Source organism: Cylas formicarius, unplaced genomic scaffold (genome assembly GCF_029955315.1).
Source record: "Cylas formicarius isolate icCylForm1 unplaced genomic scaffold, icCylForm1.1 PGA_scaffold_1__22_contigs__length_36826433, whole genome shotgun sequence".
In the NCBI taxonomy this organism is placed as follows: domain Eukaryota; kingdom Metazoa; phylum Arthropoda; class Insecta; order Coleoptera; family Brentidae; genus Cylas; species Cylas formicarius.
In genome coordinates, this window is record NW_026844264.1 from 27701858 (window position 1) to 27724346 (window position 22489).

General features: G+C 34.1%; 1 protein-coding gene across 4 annotated transcripts in view; it reads right to left on the reverse strand.

Annotated features, from left to right (window-relative positions):
- LOC132696665 (pleckstrin homology domain-containing family G member 5) overlaps positions 1-9554 on the reverse strand; it is a 160846-nt gene extending 151292 nt beyond the window's left edge. For 2 of the 4 annotated variants that reach the window (XM_060661624.1, XM_060661623.1), the window contains exon 1: positions 4618-4815. The gene's annotated coding sequence lies outside the window, so the exon portion shown is untranslated. Of the gene's footprint in view, positions 1-4617; positions 4816-9525 lie in introns of those variants that run through there. The other 2 variants (XM_060661627.1, XM_060661622.1) reach the window with 2 other exon arrangements.
- Positions 9555-22489: the final 12935 nt, after the last annotated feature.

The window sequence follows — 22489 nt, forward strand, 5'->3', positions numbered from 1 at the left end:
GTTAGTTTTTCGGTACATTTTCGCAAAACAACACAAATACATTCATTGACATGACCGTCAGAATTGACAAACGTCAAAATCCAAAGCGTGGGGAATATCTCCGAAAACATCCGATTGCACCTAAACCTGTGCGGTAAAATCCCGGAAATGTCCGAAGTGGCTCCGATTCGTGGGAAACGAAACTGACGTGGTAAAGTGACGCTTCCCGTACGCTAGATCGGTGGGTAATTAGGTATTTTACAGACGGGAGTAGAAAAAACTATATTAAGCAATACATTCGGTAAACTTTTTAAGTCACTCGTTTATTAAACACTCGCTGCGTTCGTGTCAAATAAACTCGTGGGTAAAATTAACAAAAATGAACAAATTGTCTTTATAAATATTATTTGTCCCAGAAGAAAATCTGCAATCGAAAATACATTTTACTGCTTCAGAATTCAGAAATTATTCACAATTTGTGTTAAGATGTTTCACAAAATGTGTTCATTTTGTATTGAGTTTTTACAATACCGCGTATACTCGGTTGAAAATTTTTGAAAAAAATAACATTTGCTATTAATCGGTTTAGCTTTTTTGATTAAATTTTAAGCTTTTCAAGTATCGTAAAGAAATATTTTATTATCTTATTTATTTATTACGAATTAATTATAGCCGAAATGTTTTGAGGTAGGTTATAGGGGACATGATTTCGATGGTACTATAATTTCTGCTTCGTTCAAATTGTTGTTATGTTTACTCGCCTTTTTGAGACTCCCAGTATAAGCCTTATCCTTAAATTGTAAACTAGGTATTCTTCCATGGTTCAGTTAAAGGCATGCCCAGCCAAACCTGTAATAACAGCTAACTGACAATATTTATAAATAAATAATCAAAAACCGATTAAAACATGACATTTTTTTCCAATTCTAAATAGGGGAATAACCGTGCACATTTATTAAAAATCCAAAGTACCTCCATATTATCCGCGTGATGTGCAAAATCTGTTTTTAATTACCTAGTTATTTTTAAGCTCAATGACGAGCAAAATAAGCGAAAAATTGCATCAAATTAGATTTCTCGGTAACATCATCGCGTCACTGTATCTAGTGGCGAATGTGTATTTAGACCTCAAAGCTTCTCAATTAATTGAAAATTGTCGGAAATAAATCAAAGGATGGCGCCGATAATTGAAATACCGAGTCGCGGGCGTTTTAAAAATACCCATCTCCATCCAGGAATATAAATTTAATGCCGGGAGTGTCGAGATTATGTTATTTTAAAACTTCTCGATGACAAGAGGTATTTTGTACGGCCGGTTGGTTGGATATTAATACTTTTTTATTTTAATTTTGACTCCTGGCAATAATGTGAATGTAACTGTCTAACTGTTAAAAAAAGGCTGTAGGTAAAATGAACTGGGGCAGTGATCTGTCTAAGGACCGAAAGCAATCTTCTTTTTGATATTAAATTAAATTTATACGTAGGTGACTTTATTCTCTGCATAGGGTATATTCAAGTTGAAGAAGCCATTTTAAACTGTCCTCTCAAAAATGGAGTCAACATAACCGTAACCCTAACCAAATAATCTATCACCATATATAACCTTATATTGTTTTCAGTACTATAATGTAACTACCGCCGAATTAACCTAGAGCAGAAGTCTCCAATTACTAGACTACAAAGAGTGTTTAATATCCACAGTCATTTCCTAGATATTCATGTTTTTGCTATGTTATATATTTAAAAAATCTTAATTTGGTTGTAGTACACCAGTGGTGCGTTTGAGTTTGCTTTCTTTTGAAATTATTTATATCGTCGAACAATTCAACAATTCAATATAATCAAATGGCAGCATATTCCCAGTAAGCAGTGTTGAACCAATTCATTTTTCAGCTTGAATCCGAAGTAATTGCCAAGTTAAAACAATATTTTCTAAACCAAAGTGAAAACGAACGAACCATTACACAGTTTATTTAAATATTGCTTGATAACTTGAGTAAAGCAGTGTAAACTAAATTTGTGACAATTAAAAATAACATTCCAACAGTTGTAAGTATGATCATTGGAACGACGTATTATAAGTTGAGTTCGATATAGGCAACGGAAATCTGCCATTTATTTATAAGTTGATTTTTTTTTCCTTTACGTTTAAATTGTAGCTTCGGTAAATAACTTTCGAGGTCTCGTTCATTTTCATTAATTTAAGGTTTTTGAAATTTCTTCAGAAATTTTAATCACTTTTGGAGTTTTAACTTTTTAATTGATACCTACTTTCAGCGTTGACTTCCTGCTACATACCCTCAAGAATTCGGAAATTTTTCGAAATTTAGTAAGAAGCATCATAATAATAATTAACAACTAACGATATACACAAACAACACTTAGCAAATAAAAAACCGGATAACCTTTATTTATAATCTTTGCCCGCTGACTTTTATTTAAGATTAAGAGGAAAATGACTCACTGGTGGTTAAACAACATTAATATTCTGTCCAATTTCCATTTCTAATCCAAATGGGAGAATTAAATAAATTAAGAATATCTTTTTGAACACGGGATTTATTATTCATTAAAAACGTAATTTGAGATATACACGTCATAGATGTATCAGTTAGCCACTTAGAGGTTTCGGAATATCGATTTCGGGAAATAAGTAAACAAAATATGGAAGATACTCTCCCACCTTTATAATGCATGTAATAATCACAGCAGTACTATTTTTATTCAAGCGATAGTTAAAATAAAAAAATCTTAAAAACAAACAACCGGGTATCTACATATAAGTGCCTTAATAATTTTGTGCACAATAAGTTTAATGATATTTTTAGCAACTGACCGAGTTAATGCTAATTTCGTTTTTACTTTCCTTGTAAATCGTTTTAACGATAATGTTATTCAAGCTCCGGTTTGGCGACGACAATAAAACAAGCCAGCTTATGTGTTCGTATTGTTTTATTTATTTTTCTGAAGCTTAACGCTTGTATGTAGGTACCATAAAATTTTCACAAACGTAATATAATTTCACAGCTGACTCTCAAAAAATTAATTACTACATAATTAATAGATTAAAACATTTACAAAAATGTTAAATATGACAGTAGTTTCATAGCGGAGTCGAGAAAAATGTTTAACAATTTGTTCGTTGTTTGTCGCAAGTGCTGCAAATTAAAAAGTTCTCTTGGAAAGTATCATGAGAGTTTAGGAGAAAACAGCTAATTAGGACGAAACCCACGATAAGATCTAGGCGGAATTAGGTTCACGGCAAAAGTCGGAGTCCCGCAGAGCGTGGATTTAAGAGTCCCCCGAGCCAATTCTCCCATCAACGGACCGTGAGATTCAGGCATTATCAACGAACAAAGCAAAATACACTAAAGTTTTCTAATACACGACCAAATAACAAATTTTTCCTCGTATACTTTATTCTCTAATTTCAAAAAAACTATAATTATAAAATAAAAAAGAAAAAAAGTTCATATAAACTCTCGTCTACATAGATGGTCCGATATTTTAGCAATATTTTTACGTTGATTGTGTCATCATTTTATTTAGTATTAATTTTTTACAACCAAGTTTATTGCGTATTAAAGGGATTATAAAAATAGGTTTTAACAATTTTCATTACTATTATTTTTTCGAATGAAAACGAGGCAACATGCGAAAACAACTCAAGAGTAAAACAAGTTTTATCTTAGTGACTTATTCAAAATAAACAACGAAATTTGCAAAAAGGTCAGTGACGAAACTATTCGTTAAGATCTCTTCGTTTTAATCTAGTGGGAGCAAAATTTGACCTTTTAACACTATAATGTGTGTTGGCTTAACATGTAACACCTACCATCTTGAATTTTCGGATCTACATTCATACGAACTTTTTTCCTTTTTTTTTTTGAATGTCCAGCCGAGAGTTGGCGCATGTTTTATGAAGCAACCTGTATACTGTTCCATACTGTTAATACTTAATCCTGATTTAGAGTCTGACTTGTTTGATGTTTTGAATTTCTTTGGATTTATAGGAATGTCCATAAATATCTATACCTAGTTCTCTGGTAAAAGGTATTCGAAAAGCTTTGATTCTATTAACCTCGTTGAATGTACTCCTCAACCTAAAGCGAGACCTCAACCGAGACCTTCTTTTTATCGAGCAACGTGTCTTCCCAAACATTCTGATATCGTAGATGGAAATTACTTTACCGACTAACCGAATTTATCAAAACTAAAAAGTTCTGCCGGAAAGTGTTATAACAAATTAGAAGCAAATATCGTAACATTTTACAGGGACATAGAGGCTGTTACATTTCTGTTTCTTTCTTCATATTCGCCACTGAGATAGAAACGGAGCGAAACAAAACAGACGCGCGGCTGCGTTCCTTTAACCGCAAAGAAGACAAACAAAAAAAGTGGAACAAAAACAAAGGTACACATTTGAGAATGTGGGTCTCTAGTTTATCTCCGTAGCCCCGTGATTCGTGCAATAGATAATGCAAACAACAAATAATAATAACTATGACTACATTCGACGTAGATAAAAACGAAAACGCTTATCAGTTTTTTGCGCGGCATTGATATTGGTGTTGCTGAACGTAAAGCGGCGATTTACTGAACCAAATCCTTAATGCTCGTAGACGTTTACGTACTTACACTTAATTACGACCAGAGGGTACTCCGAAAATGCGAGGGTAATCCTACAAGTATCAACCATTAAACACTCATAACACAATAACGAAAGCCGCAACTATGCACACAATACGGAACAATAGACTACCAGTTAAAACCCCGACCGAAAGTGAAATTTCTGTATTGCAATTTCCGAATGTGTGGAGGCGCGCCAGTCAAGACATTTGCCATGTGACAAGTACCGAGAAAAAAAACTCGATTCGCTCGCTCCACCACGGCTGTGTGAGTTGTGCGGGGATATATTATTATTAATCGCAGTATCACTTTGACAACCGATACGGTTTGAAGTTTATCGATATCGAGACGCGCTCGTTTGATATTTAAAGCCGGCGGGTTACAGACGATTAAGTAACGGCACGCAGTCAATACGGAAAGTGTATTTGTTGCGCGGCGATCACCGCTCGCGATCGCAGGAAGCCGCGTCTAAAGTGCCGAATGTCATTGAAAATAGTCCGTGGGAATCTCTCTCTCTAGAATTAGCATACAAAAAGTAAATAAACGTATACTTTGGGTTAAGTCTTTGTCTGGTGCGCCGTTTCCCCCGGTCGACACGGCGACGACGTCGCGTTTTAAAATATAATTTGCAGGGTTGGACTTGCGGTGTCCCAGATTAATTTATAAAAACGTTTGTCGTCGGCAGCTGAGCAAAAAATGCCATTTAGTAAACTGTTTCAATTTTATTGGATTTGATTTTTCAGTGAAATGATATACAATATTTCCATAAAAATCGCAATTTTCAAACCTATAAGTACAGCAAGCTAGGTAACCAAAATTGTATGACAATATCAAATACTTTCTGACATGAAATGTTTAACTCTGTTTTATTCTGTTTTATTTAAAAAATGGTGGGAAGTGGGTATAGTGATGATATGTATGGGAATATAGTAGATGCTAAAATAATAAAAATAAATAGTTACCTTCATTATTATATTTTTGGTATTAACGATTCTTCAAACAGTTATTCACTATCAGTTGAAGAGTACAGGGGAAAAAGAGTGAGGGTCGAAAAAACTTAATTGAGTAATTATAATTTTCATTTAAGAAGACTAAACAAAAACAGGATTTTGGATTATAATTATTGCTAACTTGAACCAAAATACTTTTTAACAGAATATACAAAAAATATATAAATTGTCAATACAAAAGTATAAAAAACTTGGCAATAAAGATGAAGGTCTATAATCTATTATTGTAATCTTATCAATGTGTTATTGCTTTAAAAAAATCCGGCGCTTTTTGAAAACAGAATATTTTTAGATGCTGTAGGTCTTGAAATTTAGCTTCAGATACAGGCATTGGCCCATAATAAGCTAAAGCTTGAAGCGAAAAATACTTTTCAGGTAGCGAAAGTCTTTTTCTTTTTTGTTTTATGACAACATTTTCAACGTCCATAATAATTTTCCCTATGTATCATCATACGAGTGTGATTGTCGGTTACAGTTAATTCTTTGACCGGTCTTGAAGGAAAAGGACAGTTGGGCATATAGATATCCCCTAGAAATTTGGTCCAACTGTTAAAAATGGACTAATCTTCACAATAAATAACTTTAAAAGGGCTTGGTTTTGTTCGGGAATCCCTTAAACTGCATTGCATTCTCGAGGCAGTTCATCAGTTTCACAAAGTTCGTTGGTTTTTAACAATCTCACCTTATGAGAATACAAAAATGAATGAAAATCAGCTTCATCTTCAGATTTCCTGGGACGATCGTGTGTTACAGGTTTGCACGTGATTAAACCACTAAGATAAAGGGATTGTTCATCATAACTTTGTAGTTGATTAAGCTTTAAGTTTAGAACATTGGCAGTCTTGTCCAGTTTGATGACTACTTAAGCGTAACTTTTAAGTTACATTCTGAATTCGTCCATAGGATTTTCTTTTTCTTGTTTTTTGTTGCTCAGTCAGTATTCAACAACAAGAAATACACCACGAAACTTTAAATACATAATAATCAATAATAACACCAATAAACTTCAACGTAAATAAAAACAAATCGGTTACTAGAGTCTGAACTACATCCTATGGAATGTCATCTTTCTTGCGCACAACCTCTGGTACCTTCATCTTTTTTGCCCACTACTATAAATTTTAACTTCTGTTTATCTTTGTACTGTCATCTTTGTAGCCATTTCTTATAGGTGGATAGTATTCTATAGCCAATACATTATACGAAATAACTGTTAATCTTGGCCAAAAAATGGATCCTCATCTTTTTTCTTCTGTACTCTTCAGTTGGTTAAACCTTTGCTTGAAGATGGTAGACAATGATTCAGTAAAAAGACTAAGAGATTGTCGAACTTCCAAATAAAGACAATTGAAGTTCGACAATCTCTTACCAGTGGATTTAACGTTCTTGTCAGATGAATTTCCATCCCGCCAATGATAGGAAATTACAGTGTACGGTTTTGTTCGATCAGTTTCTTAAATTATTTTCAGTTTTGTCAGGTTTTGCTTTTATAATAAACTAAATTTTATTAATGAACTAATTGACGATGAATTTAAGAAACGATTTAGAATATCTAAACTATTGCTTTAATACATTAATATATTTCAGTTAAGAGGTTGTTAAGTTATATTCCACGTAATTAAAAATATTAAGCAATTTATGAGTTTAAGTTTATAAGAAATCGATTTTTTATGTGGTCTACCACATAGCAAATTAATTTTTTTATAAACCCAGCCCAAAACACAACAATTTCTTAATATCAAAAGAGATGCTACATTTGTGCTTGTTATTAGAAATGTTGCTGTACTATGACCTCAATTCATTGAAATCCCTCCAGATGAATAAAAATGAGAGAGATTAGTGTTAAGTTTTTATTTTTTTATACTTTCCAGAATAATATTTAAATGGAATTTCACTATATCAAATAAATAACAATTTTAAAAGCATAGGTTATTTCTATTAAAAAAAATTGCCTCTAGAACTACGAACTTGTAGTTCTGTTTTCTTGGCAGCATTGGAAAAATCTTTTAAGCAGATTGTGACTATTGAGAACCGTTCCTTCTAACGTAGAATGCCGCGATTAAAAGTTTGTGTTGCAAATACTCTTACTCGCCCATTTCTACAATTTGCCCCAAATGTCAACTAACAAAATAATTTAACGACTAACTCAAAAAGTTCATAAATCAATTTGAATTACTAGAACCAACAGTCATTTTACAGGTTGTCTTCGGCCAGTCTCGCCTACCGCTTCAATTACAGATTGCGGACCGTAATTGAACCGAAAGACGTTGATTTTAATTTTTGGCAGTGAAAAATTTGACGATCTACTTTTCACATTACTGTAAGTTTGTTTATTAGCCTAAGGGGATGAGGAAATAAATACAGTCCGACGTTGTGGCAAATTAAACAAAACTATATTTTCTCTTATTTACACTGCACCTCATACAACAACTACACTTGGTATATTGACAATAATTTTAAGTCTTTTTAAAGAAAAAGAGTAAGCGGCACACCTTTCCGCGTTGCCCACATCTTTTGCGTCTTTTTCGTCTACCGTGTAACACCTAATAGCCGCGGTCAAGCGTCGTGACCTACTTTTAACCTTTCATCGGTACGCATCAAAAACTAGTCCTGAACTTCGCACCACCGCAAGGCGGTCTCGCGTGCGTTTAAAGAAATAATATAAATATAGCCTTCTATAATTGCATGTGCTGACGAAAACTAAACTAAAAGACATATCCTTTAGTTACTATTCATTCTGGTAATATTTTCAGGGCAATAACATCAACAAAACTTTTTGTTGAATTGCAAAATGCAGTTTTCGCCAAATTTAATTATTCAACCCTGATAGATACATGTATTCAAGTTCACTATAATGTTAATTTAACAACAATGCCATTATGTTATTTTAATGGTTCAAAAGTTCTTCGCCATCGCTTAATAAAAGTAGATCTTTTGTTTTGCTTACATTCATTTTCGGTTGAAGGAAACATGGCGTCTATGAATGTATACAAACTTAAAGAAAAGATGAAAATTTATTGTTCTACAAAAGTAATATAGTTGGCAAGGTTGCCATTTCTAAAATAGTATAGTATAGAGATTATCACATAACGTTCCAATTGGAAGTTCTTCAGAACTTGTAGTAATAGGACACGCAATGTAAATCGCCCTGCATACAGTGTTGTTTGAGAATTGAAAGTCCATTATCCCCATTTAGAGCAATATTAGATATTTTGACCTTTCCTGTACACTGTAGAGAAATTACGAACTAATCGTTGGACATACTGAATGTAATTTTTTAACATTTTGTAGTATGCGTGACTTGTATAGAGAAGAGAAGAAAATTAATTTTTCTAAAAAAATAATTAATTCTTATACAAGTATATAGTTGATTGACTTTTCATTCAAATTTTAAGTAGGATTCAAAAGATTGCCAAGTTGGCCATTTTTAAAATGGAGATTATCACATACTGTGAAAAAGCAGTCATTTTCCAAATGTTCCCAATGTAAATTCTGCAGAACTAGCAGAATTTACATTGCATTTACACGCAACTTAAATCGCCGTGTATACAGCCTTGTTTCAAAATTGAAACCTAGGATATGTATCTGCAGAAGCTCTTTGGAGAAGACAATATCTCTATTTAGAGTAGCTAATATTAGATATTTTGACCTATCCTGTACGTTATCGAGTAATTAGGAACTAATCGCTGGACATACTAAATGTAATTTTTTAATATTTTGACATATCTTCTAACTTTTCTAAACCCACATTACATCACTATCATCTAAAGACCACTCGTTTCGCGGAGATGAATACTCAACGTGCTTATCGTGCTTTGCGCATTGTCTATTAAACTATAAAACGTGCAATAGAATATCCCCCGTAGAAGCGCAAAAATTTCCATTCTGATAACAACCCCATACCTACTTTTAATTTAATAATCTTCAAAATGAGTATCGAGTGGAATCACATATTCGTAAACGCGATCACAAACCAAAACTAACCGATAGCACGTGATATTTGAAAAACGGCGTTCCTACGAGCACGCTATGACGACGGTGAATCACGGCTGATGCGGCCTGAATTTACAAAATTCACCGCCACGCTCGCCTGTCGCGATGCTTTCCTATTACAACTGCCCTCAGACACGCAAAGTGATCGATTTTCAAGGGAAACTTGAACCCCACGCTGCCGATTTGATAATAATCCAGATTTTTGCTTAACGTAATGTCTTCGGCAAGTTTTTTTCTTGCCCTGTCGTTCTGGCGTTGGGTTTCCAGCCTTTGTCGTGCTCGGTTCTTCTAGTCCTTCTTGTGTGAAAAATTGCTACACGAATTTCCTTTCTCAGTGCGGTTTTGACAGACGCTGTACGAATTTATCGAAAAGTATTGTTTTTGCAATGCGCTGGCAGAGTTTCTCGAGATATTTGAAATATATTTTTACTCGTTAAGTCTAATTTACCAACTCCGACTTAGAAATTTATGTGTAACTGATTTTTCATAAGTTTTGTTACATTAAAAGGCAGGAATATTAATATCTATATGCGTAAGTATAAGGATTCTGAGAGATGCAGTTATTTCCGTCTGTGGACCTGCTATTTAATAATATCCAAGCCTGAATTTTTTATTTAATAATGTTAATTTTTCTAGTCGATACATTCCAATATGAACTGATCAGACATACGCTCCACCTGTGCCTAAACAAACTCATAACTAATGTTGCATAGCATACCATTTTTTACCTTCTACTCTTATATCCCCCATTATGCACTGATCAAGTCCACAATATTAGTATACAATATAGTATACCTGGTAAGGTAACAAATTGACGTGCTTGCACATTGCGCCATTAACATTCCAAACACAGCCACACAGCAAACAGTCTGTTCGTGATTCGTTTTGGTTGAAAACGAGATTTCAAATTTTTCATTCAACATTTTATTTCGTCGCCGCTTAACAAATTCCTTTATAAGCATAAGTAAGGCCTTTGAGTAGCTGGATGCTAAATGTATTGATCGTAGAAAAAGTTGATAAACCACGCTTATTTTAATTTGTTTAACCGTTGCACTATTTTACAAAATTAAATGAATGAATACTAGGAACGACCATAATTAAGTCAACTTACATTGTAATGACTATGTCTATTTTCTTTAGGAATTTTATTCCAAATGCAGCAATTCAGTAATATCTAATATCTAAGTTTCTCAACTGACACACATGTGAGTTCCATATACTATACTAAGTTGAAATTCAAATCGTACATATGTAGAATAAGACGTAATCAAAGAAAATTTGTACCAAACTACAAATCAATATTATTATTAATCAACTTCTACAAAAAAAAACTTTTTTCCTGATGTTACATTAAGCGTTATGTGGACAGATAAAAAAAAACTGTTTGTAACCTGTTTAAACTTTTTATTAAGATGCTACAATGAATAATTAATTTGCGCCTCCTTAGGCCGTTCACATTTCAAAACAATAATTTTCTGCCTTTTGGTCAACGCAACGGCGATAAATCCATTTAAACCCTTGGATCAACGTTTCATTGCCCACAAAAATATTTTTTTACCTCGGGCTTTATTATTTGGCGCCTCTCGTAAGCACAATTAGGGACGAAGCTTAGTAATAAATTAGTTGAGCATTAGAGCGTCATCCCCGTAAAACAACACATTTTTGATAGGGTACCATTTATCCTTATGTTGCGTAATTTTCCTTTTATTACAAAAAAAAACATTTATTACATTGCAATCGGCTTTCGCCAACACGTTTTAAGACAACTTTCGAATTTACACAACTTGTCTCTCTTTTAGATACGTCCACGGCCGAAGTAATTTATAATACGAGAAAACGATATTTTATTTCGGGAATATATTTTATATGCATATGCGATATAGATGGGCGGTCTTTTATCGAAAAGTATATACGTGCCTCTCAGTAACTTCTGACATTTTACACTCGCTTATTTGCAGTTAAATGTCAGGACTTTATAAGAACCGTTCAATCATGAAAAGCGAAGAAGTAACAACCCCTCGCTTGAGTTGAAGCCAGAATGGTGAAACTACATAAAACGATCTATTTTTAGAAATTTGAATATTTATTTATACATATTTTATAAAATGTATTAAATTCAAATTAAGAGCCGTAATACGTAGCGAAATATTAGGCAGCCCGCAATGACGTCCTATGGCCACGTCAGTTTAATTTCCCACGGATTCGAGCCACTTCGGACATTTCCACGCACGGGTTTGGGAACAATCGGATATTTTTGGAGATCCTACCGCACGGCTTGAATTTTGACGTTTGTCAATTCTGACGGTCATGTCAGTGAATGTATTCTTGTTATTTTGCAAAATTATACCCAAAGACTAACGTTTGATAAATTTTTTAAGTCACTCGTTTATTAAACACTCGCGCCGGAGGTGCCAGATAAACTTGTGAAACTATTAGAGTAAGAAGTAGGGTGAGGAGACTTGGCACAAGTGCAGCAGCGCAAGTGCTTAGAAAACGAGTCTACAATTGGGTATTTTAGAGAAGGTAGTAGGAAAAATATTTTGTACAGTCCAAAATAAATCAATTTTTTTTTTAAATTATATTAAAGTAAAATGCAGTCGGGGTGATAGCATGCGTTTTAAAGTCACCAAGTATGAAGCGTGGAAGATGTTTTGAGGAACTAAGTGGTATGGGTATGCTGTTAACTTATATCTGTGCTTTCTTGAAATTTTATCAATGTAATACTGTACCTAGCGCATGTTTGTATTTCCTTAACCTTTGTGCGTATTTACTGTGGTGACCGCTTCAGTTTGTTGCAACATCTAAAGGAGAGTCAAGTAATGTTACTATTCCGTGTGGAGTACCCCAAGGCTCAACATTAGGGCCTCTCCTTTTTAATATCTATACATGCAATTTGAGTAGTTGTTTACAGGAACACAAAATTCATTCCTGTGCTGATGATATCCAAATATATTTTTAATTTTTCCTGAAAATTTCCAGCAGGCTATGGAAATTATAGACAAGGATATCACAACTCGAAATAAATGCTACCAAATCTTACCTTATGTTATTTGGTTAATCTAAGGAGGTAATTAGGTAATTAAACTTTAATAGTGATTTGTGTTTCAAACCCCACGTAAAAAGTGCATTCACAAAGCCAATATGCGTCTAAAAAACATTTATCCCAGTCGCCACCTTCTAGAAACTAACCTTAAAATTATATTAATCGATTCGCTTATACTTCCTCGTATTAATTATGCAGGTGCGATTTATGGTACCTATTTGGATCAAGAAGATGTAACTAAAATACAGAGAGTGCAAAAGTCGTGTTCGCATATCGTATGAACTCCGTGAAGTAAATAAATAGTACGTAGACAGACGAGGACAGTTTCATGCAGTCGTTTTTGACCAGAATATAATTTTTAATGCCCGCCCTCCATATCTGTTTGAAAAAATATAATAAGGAACTGATGTCTGCACTTTGAATCTTCGATTAGGGGTCTTATTTCTCTTTCGATATACGAATCAAAATTTGCCTACCATTGGGCTTCTATGGACCATCTAAAAAAATTGAAATAACTCACCTCCACAAAATGTTCGTTGGCGATTACGTTATGTCCACGTTTTTCACCTTTCTTAGCTGAAACGAAAGACAATATTTATTTATTATTATGTTCATAAATTGGTGGAAGCGCTAACTAATTAGTATTAGATTCTGTGTGAGGTTCTATTTAAAAATTTCTACGAAATCATTTTTAAAAATGACTAGATATTATTTCCAGTTCCAAAATTTAAAGATAAATCATATTGACAACACTATTCAATTTACACTGATGTTTATTTTATTGGCCCGTTATTAAACGAGAATGTATGTGGATTTAAATTAACGTAATTGAGTATGATCGATACAAAATTATGTATTATTAATTACTAGTCGCTCGCTGTAACAAATTCATATTGCCTACGCTTTAATTTAAGCGTACTTATAAACGTAGATTCTAAAGGGTAGATAATAAACGTTTCGACCAAAATTAGCACTGGCAAAACAACCACATCCAAAAATAACCTAATATAAACATCGAGAAAGAAAATAGAGAATCATGCCAACATGCTAAAGTTTACGCTTTTTTCGACAAATCTACAAAATACGGAATAATTACCCAACACGCGATAACCTAATAAGAAAAATTCCGCGTCGAAATATTCTGACGTCGTCGGAGTTGCGGCCAATTTGAAGCGCGATCACTAAATGAAGTAAAAACATGAACTTAGGAACACAATACGCAAAAACGTTTTCCACCTCCTACTTAACTGCAATGATAAATTATCGCGAACCCGGAACAGAACTCCGACGAGCTTTCGAGAATTTTCCCTACGTGATTCGCGTAAAAATAGAGCGGTGATGTGTATTTAAGTATTGAGGGAGTTGCTTTCCGTGCTACGGAAAGATAAGAAACGCCACTCTAACCCTAAATAGAAATAAAATGATTGCGATTGCAATCTATCAATTTTCTAAGACCCTAATATTATATAAGTGATAAATAATAATAATAATTCGTAATCTCTCTACACAGACACAACCACGTAGTCAAATTTGAACATCGACAAATGGCAATACGTGTAGACTCTAATAAAGCACCTTCTCCATACCACTAGTACAAATCTTCGTCTAGGGAATCAAGATGAATTGCTCTGGCTGATGCTAATGACTATATACTACCAGCAACTGATGATAATAAGGTTTTTGGACTTTTATTCGAAACGATAAATCATAAATTACTTATCTCCATTCTGCACTACATTGGATTTGGGAAAAATCGCTGTCTGATCGAGTATTCCATCAGACAGCAGAGAAAATTCTATAGTAATCAATATTCTAAACCGCTCTTTGTTCGACTGGGGATATTACAGGGTAGCATTTTGGATCCCTTATTATATACTATGTATACTGTTAATTTTACAGTCATTGGAGCATTGCAGTAATGCGCCTCTATGCGGATGACATTCAGATCTATTATTCACTTCCTGCTAGAAAAACTAAAGAAGCAGAAATTTTGATAACCGCAGAACTATATAAATTATATAAAACTGACTCTGATCATCTGTTGCAGCTTAATATTCACTTACAAAGGTTTAGGTTTGATATTCGATTCTAAGTTGCGTTTTATGGATCACATCACAACAAAACTAAGGACAACTTATAGAAATTTAAAATTGATCTACGAAGAAATTACTCTGTGAAACTATTCTCTTGTCGCAATTAAATCGCTGCTGTTGGGTCTATTCCACATGTCTGGATACCGTTGATCGGCAACGAATTCAAAAATTACAAGACTCTTGTCTGCTGCTTCTATACCGGGTTCCTTGACGATGGTCATATCTCTCCATATTTGGCTGATTTCGATTGGCTCAATATGTTTAATGCGTTTAGACTGAATATGAAAGAAACAAAGTATAGTAACAATTTTTTATTATTTTTCAATATAATCCCCCTTAACTTCAATACACTTATTACATCTCCTTTTAAAATGTTCCCTAATCGATCCTGAGGGTTTTGGAACCACTGATCGCAGTTTATAAACGAATACATTAGACATGATCGTCGTTGACAAAACTAAACAATAATAACCCATAATTAGAAGGCTTAAAAAAAGCATATATGGAAAAAATATCAAAATATCAGCTACCGTCGGCAAACACCCTATGACGAGAGAAAGGGTTGCACAGCTAACTTCCGTAGGAAGTTTTGTCTCCATGCATACTGAGTTAAAGTTTTTAAAATTGAATATATCATAAAGGAGTCTCTCTGAAAACGATAACCCATATTGCCATCGACAGGTGAATCTAATGCACTCCTTCGAGATTTTGAACTTATCAGTACTCCAGTCTTTGTTTGTTCATTCCTCCATACTGGAACTATATAAATTATATAAAACTGACTCTGATCATCTGTTGCAGCTTAATATTCACTTACAAAGGTTTAGGTTTGATATTCGATTCTAAGTTGCGTTTTATGGATCACATCACAACAAAACTAAGGACAACTTATAGAAATTTAAAATTGATCTACGAAGAAATTACTCTGTGAAACTATTCTCTTGTCGCAATTAAATCGCTGCTGTTGGGTCTATTCCACATGTCTGGATACCGTTGATCGGCAACGAATTCAAAAATTACAAGACTCTTGTCTGCTGCTTCTATACCGGGTTCCTTGACGATGGTCATATCTCTCCATATTTGGCTGATTTCGATTGGCTCAATATGTTTAATGCGTTTAGACTGAATATGAAAGAAACAAAGTATAGTAACAATTTTTTATTATTTTTCAATATAATCCCCCTTAACTTCAATACACTTATTACATCTCCTTTTAAAATGTTCCCTAATCGATCCTGAGGGTTTTGGAACCACTGATCGCAGTTTATAAACGAATACATTAGACATGATCGTCGTTGACAAAACTAAACAATAATAACCCATAATTAGAAGGCTTAAAAAAAGCATATATGGAAAAAATATCAAAATATCAGCTACCGTCGGCAAACACCCTATGACGAGAGAAAGGGTTGCACAGCTAACTTCCGTAGGAAGTTTTGTCTCCATGCATACTGAGTTAAAGTTTTTAAAATTGAATATATCATAAAGGAGTCTCTCTGAAAACGATAACCCATATTGCCATCGACAGGTGAATCTAATGCACTCCTTCGAGATTTTGAACTTATCAGTACTCCAGTCTTTGTTTGTTCATTCCTCCATACTGGAAACTTGGTAGCTATTAACTAAAATATTTTATCCACGTTGCTGGCTACATAAATTCAGAAGAAAAGCATATCCTCTGTGGCTGGGATTTATATGCAAGTCGTCACTCAATTCGCTTACTTTCCTAGAAACGTAAATATGATTTCCGGATTTGTTGATAAACTATTCCAAATACCGACCGAGCTCTATAAAGTTTTCCAATCTACTTTCATGGTTCAGTAAATGGATTGCAGCGCTTCACAATAATTCGTGGAACATCATTTCTCGATAGCAGAGGAAATCGGCTTTAGGTTCATCAAAAATATTCAATCCGCTTTAATAAGACATATACGATCTCCTAGTGGCGCAATGTTCGGACTTTTGTTGAAACTTCGTCCAGGTGACAAATTGGTAACAGGATGAACTGATAAATCATTAAAATTATTAAGTAAATAATAAGCACAATTTGAATTTTCGAAAGAATTTTTGCTGCGTTTTTTCTAAACTGGGAGTCCAAACATTAAAAGGAAACTGAAATTGAGTCAAATCCTTTACGAATATTATTTCGATTTTGACTTGACTTGGAAACAATAATATCTTACTTATTTATTATTGCAAAATATATACTAAAATAAAAACTTCACATAGAACTATTTCCATCTTTTCAAAATAATTAAGTAAATTGTTGAGTGGCAATAAAATATTTCGGCTGTAAATAGGGTTCCAAATATTCAAGAACGTAAATGCCGAATTTTATTTCGCGCCGACTCCATTTATTTTACAGGCGATTAAAGGCATTTGAGTGACGTTAGCCTTTTTCCGAAGTCCCGTGTTAAAAAGAATTTTAAATACCCACCTCCGCGTTCTTCGTTTGAAACAATAAAGAGAAACCCCCTCGTTGATTATAAACAGTCATTTGGGTAACTGGCGAAACGATTGAAACCAAGTTTTCAGTTAAATTCCGCTTCGTACGCCCTTCCCAAATAAAATCGATAGTGGCACCTGCCAAACAAAAAGCTTAAAAATATACGTAATAATTATTTTCGCATCAACGTCACAGGAATACACGCAAAACCTTCATTAATAGGTTGCTTGTTAAGCACAAATTTGTTTTATCTTTTGTCATCTGTCACTTCTTAAAAAATTTTCTTCTAAATCTCACAATAGTGGGAAAAGACTATAAATAAGTCAAGTTGGCTTTTAATTTGAGTTTTTTTTGTTTTTTACAGGTTCAACAAGAGGTGACGTCAGAGCTTTAGATAGAGGGAATCACAGCTAACAGGGAACTTGATCTAAACTGGAAGAGTAGCGGCGGAATCTGGATTGTTACCTTGCGTATTTATATAAATAGCAGAATGAGGGGGAGGGTGTTCTTGTTCTTTAATTCCTTATATATTGAGATATACTGAAATGATGTACATATTATTATTCGCCATTACATACTCATATACCAAGAAATTCAAAGTATCTTTCTAACGTTTTAAAAGGTATGTGGTCAGAAAAGGGCAATATCAATTTTCAATGACGAATGAGTAATAAGTTTTAATTATCAACATCGGAAATTATTAGTAGATAACAGATAGAACAATTGAGAAACAATATAAAAAAAACTCTTATTTCAGTTATCTCCTATTAATATTAACATGTTTAACAAATAAATGAATTCCCACTACTCAGTCTCGTTCTAAATGTAATTTGCCACACAGTTTCATAGATGGACTTCACTGGGGCTCCCTGGATACTTTAATCATAATTTTTTGCACAGAAAATTCAAAGCTATAGAGGAATGTTTAAACATACGAGCTGTGTTCAAAGAGTAGGGTGAATTTTTAGTTTTTTCAAAAAGTATTTATTTATTTATTCATCAAAATTAATGTTGTCCCCTTCAAAGTAACCTCCCCCCCCCCCCCCCCAAAAAAATAATACACTTGTGAAAACGTTTTTTTCAATCCTCGAAGCACTTTTTAGTATAGCCTTCAATTCTTACAGCGATTTTTTCTAAATCCCCTTAATCGTTCCAAACCTCCTTCCGTTCATGGATTGTGAACAGGAAAAAGTTGCAGGAGACCATATCTTGTGAATATGGTGGCTGAGGCATGATTCTGGTTTGGTTTTTGGCCAAAAAGTTAAACACAAGCAACTATGAATCGATGAATGTGCAGGTGCATTATTGTGATCCATCAATTGTTTTCCCACAATTCGGGAAGTTTTCTTCGTATTACTTACAACTCTTTATTGACCGTACAACCTTGTGTCAAGAACCCTTGATGTACTACGTGACGATAGTCAAAGAAAATTGACATTTGATAGAACTTGACCTCCTTTTTTGGTCTTGGCGACTCTGGGTTATTCCACGGTAATGACTGGGCTTTGGTTTCGACGTCTTAACCATATAGACATGATTCGTCACCAGTTATGACCTTTTTGAACATATCAGGAACATCGTTGACGTCGTTTGAAGCTCTTGAGCGATCCTCCTTCGACTGATTTTTGTTCAAAATTAAGCAGTTTCCGAACAAATTTTGCCCCAAACTTTGGAAAAAATTGCATGGCAATATAACAGAAAAAATTATCGAAGATCGAATGTGTTTAGAATTGGAAATATGTTTATCAAGTGACACATTTTAATAACTATTATTGAGTCGTTATAATGGTGTCTGGTTATAATACCTCACATCCAAGGTTTAATACGTTAATAATTACTTTTAACTTCACTTAATACTTATAATAACTTAATACAAAGTTTGGTGTCAAAATTTTCAGTTTCAGTTTAAAAGCTTAATTAAAAAATAGAGTGCTTACAAAAAAAATCGATCTCGTGATGTATCAGGATAATGCAATGAATTATTAGGTGGGGTTACAAAGTACAACCAGAGACCCTATACATGCATAACACGTCGTCTTCCATTGCCAGCTTGCGGTATGTAGCTGTATGTAGAACGTCAAGCCAAAAATCATGCAGGTTGGAATTTAAAATGAACACCATTTGCAACCACTCCCGGTAAAAGCGGTTAACAAGATCTGGTGCAAAAAAAGTGCATCAGAAGTCTAGGTAGAATCAAGTTTACTCGGCTTAAATTTTACCCCATGTAATTCTAAAAATATTAATGTTTTAAAATGTCTCGAGAATTCAAACTAAAATTAAAGAAATGCGTTATTACCTCGGCTAGCTAAATGGAGTAATACTATTCGTTCCTCGTATTGTGAGGTAAAATTTAAGCCGAAGAAATTGGATGGTTATATAAATTACAGCTTAAAATTGATAGAGGCTCTTAATTATGGTTCCATAAAGGACCGTCTGCGCGAATAACCCTGCATAAATATCTGGTGACGAAAATCACGTGACACAATTTATTACTGAAAGAGAATACCTTAGGGCAAATTTAAATTAATTTAATTTAATTTGATTACTGAAAATTATGTCGGTCGTATATCCCCGTTCTAACTTGAAATATTTATTCTGCCTGTGGGAACAGCGCAAAGCGCGATAATAATAATTATGACGACGAGGAACTACAGATATTAAAAGTTTACTCAGGAATATGGGCGAAAAATGTAGAGGTGTTAATTAGTCCTGTGGGACTCACACTTGTTGCTGTAAATAAAACTGCGATACGCGTTTTATCGCCGTTTTTTTATAAAAGATTCAGTTGAAATCCACAATTTATATATTAGGTTATATACACAGCTAATAATTTAATATAAAGTCCAAAATATTCTGGTGATATGTTAAACTAATAACCAACGTATACAGAAAATGAATTTTCCAAATTCTTTACCAAAAAAACGAATTTTTCGATTCCATACATTCACATCCTGTATATCGAAACTGTATTTTTAAAAATTCATCCTCTAGAACAAGGACGCTTTCCAACAGTGGCTGAAAATCTCACATCTGAAAAGGAATGTAGAACTTATGGCTAGGCAAAATTAGACAACTTTTTGGGTGTCCTACTTCATCTGTCATTCAGTTTATGTTGTATTGCATATAATAAATAATAAATTACATTTAATCAGATTTACAGTCTCGCTTGGCTGCAAAATGATTTTTGTGTGCAATGGTTCTTTATCTATATATGTTACATATGCACTTAAACAATTTATTTAATTTGACTTAATTTTTGGATATGTCTTACTGATATATTATATATTTGCCAGAATTAAATTGCATTGGGTCCTTATTCTTCTTCTTTTTGCCTTTAAGAAAGAAAATATAGGAACAAAACTTGAAGTCTCTATAATCTGTTATTCAAGTTTGAAAAAAAATCGTTTATTCGAAATTACATTTCTACAAGAAGAAATTCGCAAACAACTCTCTCAGCTCACCTATTCTCGAGTTGAGATCCTCAAGGATGAAGAAAGGCGTTTCCCCACTAGTTTCCCTATTTACATTGTCGAGCATATCTTGATACATTTCGAAAACAATATTAAAATATAGTGACGGCTTAAAATAAACTATATAGATGATAAACGATGAAAACATATACGCTATCTTAACTACTAGCCACCAGGGTGCTTTATTTAAAGTCACAACAGAACACAACGCGTAGCATCTTTAATGACATTTGATGATAAGACAAGATAGTTGCTCAGTCGAGACGGTAACGACACATTATCGGTGCACCATGTTTCACACACACATAGAATCCCAAATTCATAATCGTCCAGGATATGTGGTAAGTTTCCGATTCCTTCAAAGTTCCAAAAGCATATGGCATAGCTCTTTCGTTTGGTTAGACCTTAGGGAAGGTGTTTCGGAGCGGGATTGTTTATGTGGATTTGAATACCCGCCAGAAGGACTATTTATATCTCCAGATCTTTTTCCTAATTGTCTCGTGTCTCACGATCCGTGGTTGGTTGTTTTTGTATTTAATTGATAAATTTTTCTTGCCATTGTTTTGTCGCCTAGCAAGCTCTTCACGAGGAATAGTTAAGTTTGCTTTGGGGTTTAATCCGACTAAATGGAACTGTACAGAACGAGCTTTTCAGAGGGCGCAGTACATATTGTGGCTTGAGAGGTGTGTGAGAATCTCTTCAAGAAAATTATTCACATTACTATTGTCGTCAGTAGATTCAGGGATGCCAAAAATTAAAACGTTCTTTTCCCATCGGGCTCTCACAGCGAGTGATAGTTTGAGCTTGTGCATTTAGGACGCGACATTGACACATACGGAATGGTTTTCGTCATTTGGTACGCAATTGAAACAGGACCAGTTCACTGACGACCCCCGTCCGAAACGGAGATAGTTTTTCTGTTGTTCGGTTACCACGGCATCACAGACACACGCCGCAACCGCTCATAATTGATAAACAAAGGCAAAGCAATCGCTAATACGGACCAAAAAACAAAGTTGTTGTATTTAGATTCTCTCGAACTAAATTTTAATGTTTATCTGTCGAGTATCTCACACTCAGACTCACATCAAAATACATTCCGAGTTTCCAACTTGACGCCACTCACGTAAAATTGTTCAAAATCACCACAATAGAAGCACTATATGCACAATACGGCTGCCGGCAACGGACTTCCACTTTCCAATAAAATTCGCGAAAATTAGCTTACCAAAACGAGAAGCTACTGTGTTCATTGAAAATCCAAAATTTATATACCTTCCCCATCTCGTAATTGATCGTTTAGTTCTCGAAATTCCAGAGGATAATAGACGTTAGAAAATTGATCTTGATCCTGAGGGAAAAAGTTTCTCTTGAAAGGAATGTACACAATGACCAACAGCGTTAATAAAATTTTAGTTAAAGGGCGAATTACGGATCGAAGTTCAAGTTTGACGGTGCGGACATTGTGGGATTAAAGTTGACGGCTATTCAATTCACTGTTCAGTAAACCGAAAATCCATCTCTGAAAGGCGCTCTGATTGAAGTTCTTGTTCGTTTGACTTTGACTTACACATGTAGAAGCTGCCGGCAATTAAGGCAAAAATAATTGAGAACAGTATGCAAAAAGCAACTATGGGCACATCAATCAGATGGATTTCAGCATCGTTTGGAAGCAGGAAAAATGTATCGCTGCAGTATTTAACCTTATGTAAGACGCAAGTATTGTTATCGTTTCAGAAATTTTATTTGTCAATACCGTTGTCAAAAAATAATTAATTTTAGGATATACGAGGATTCATAGTTTTCAAACGATGATAAAGTTACTT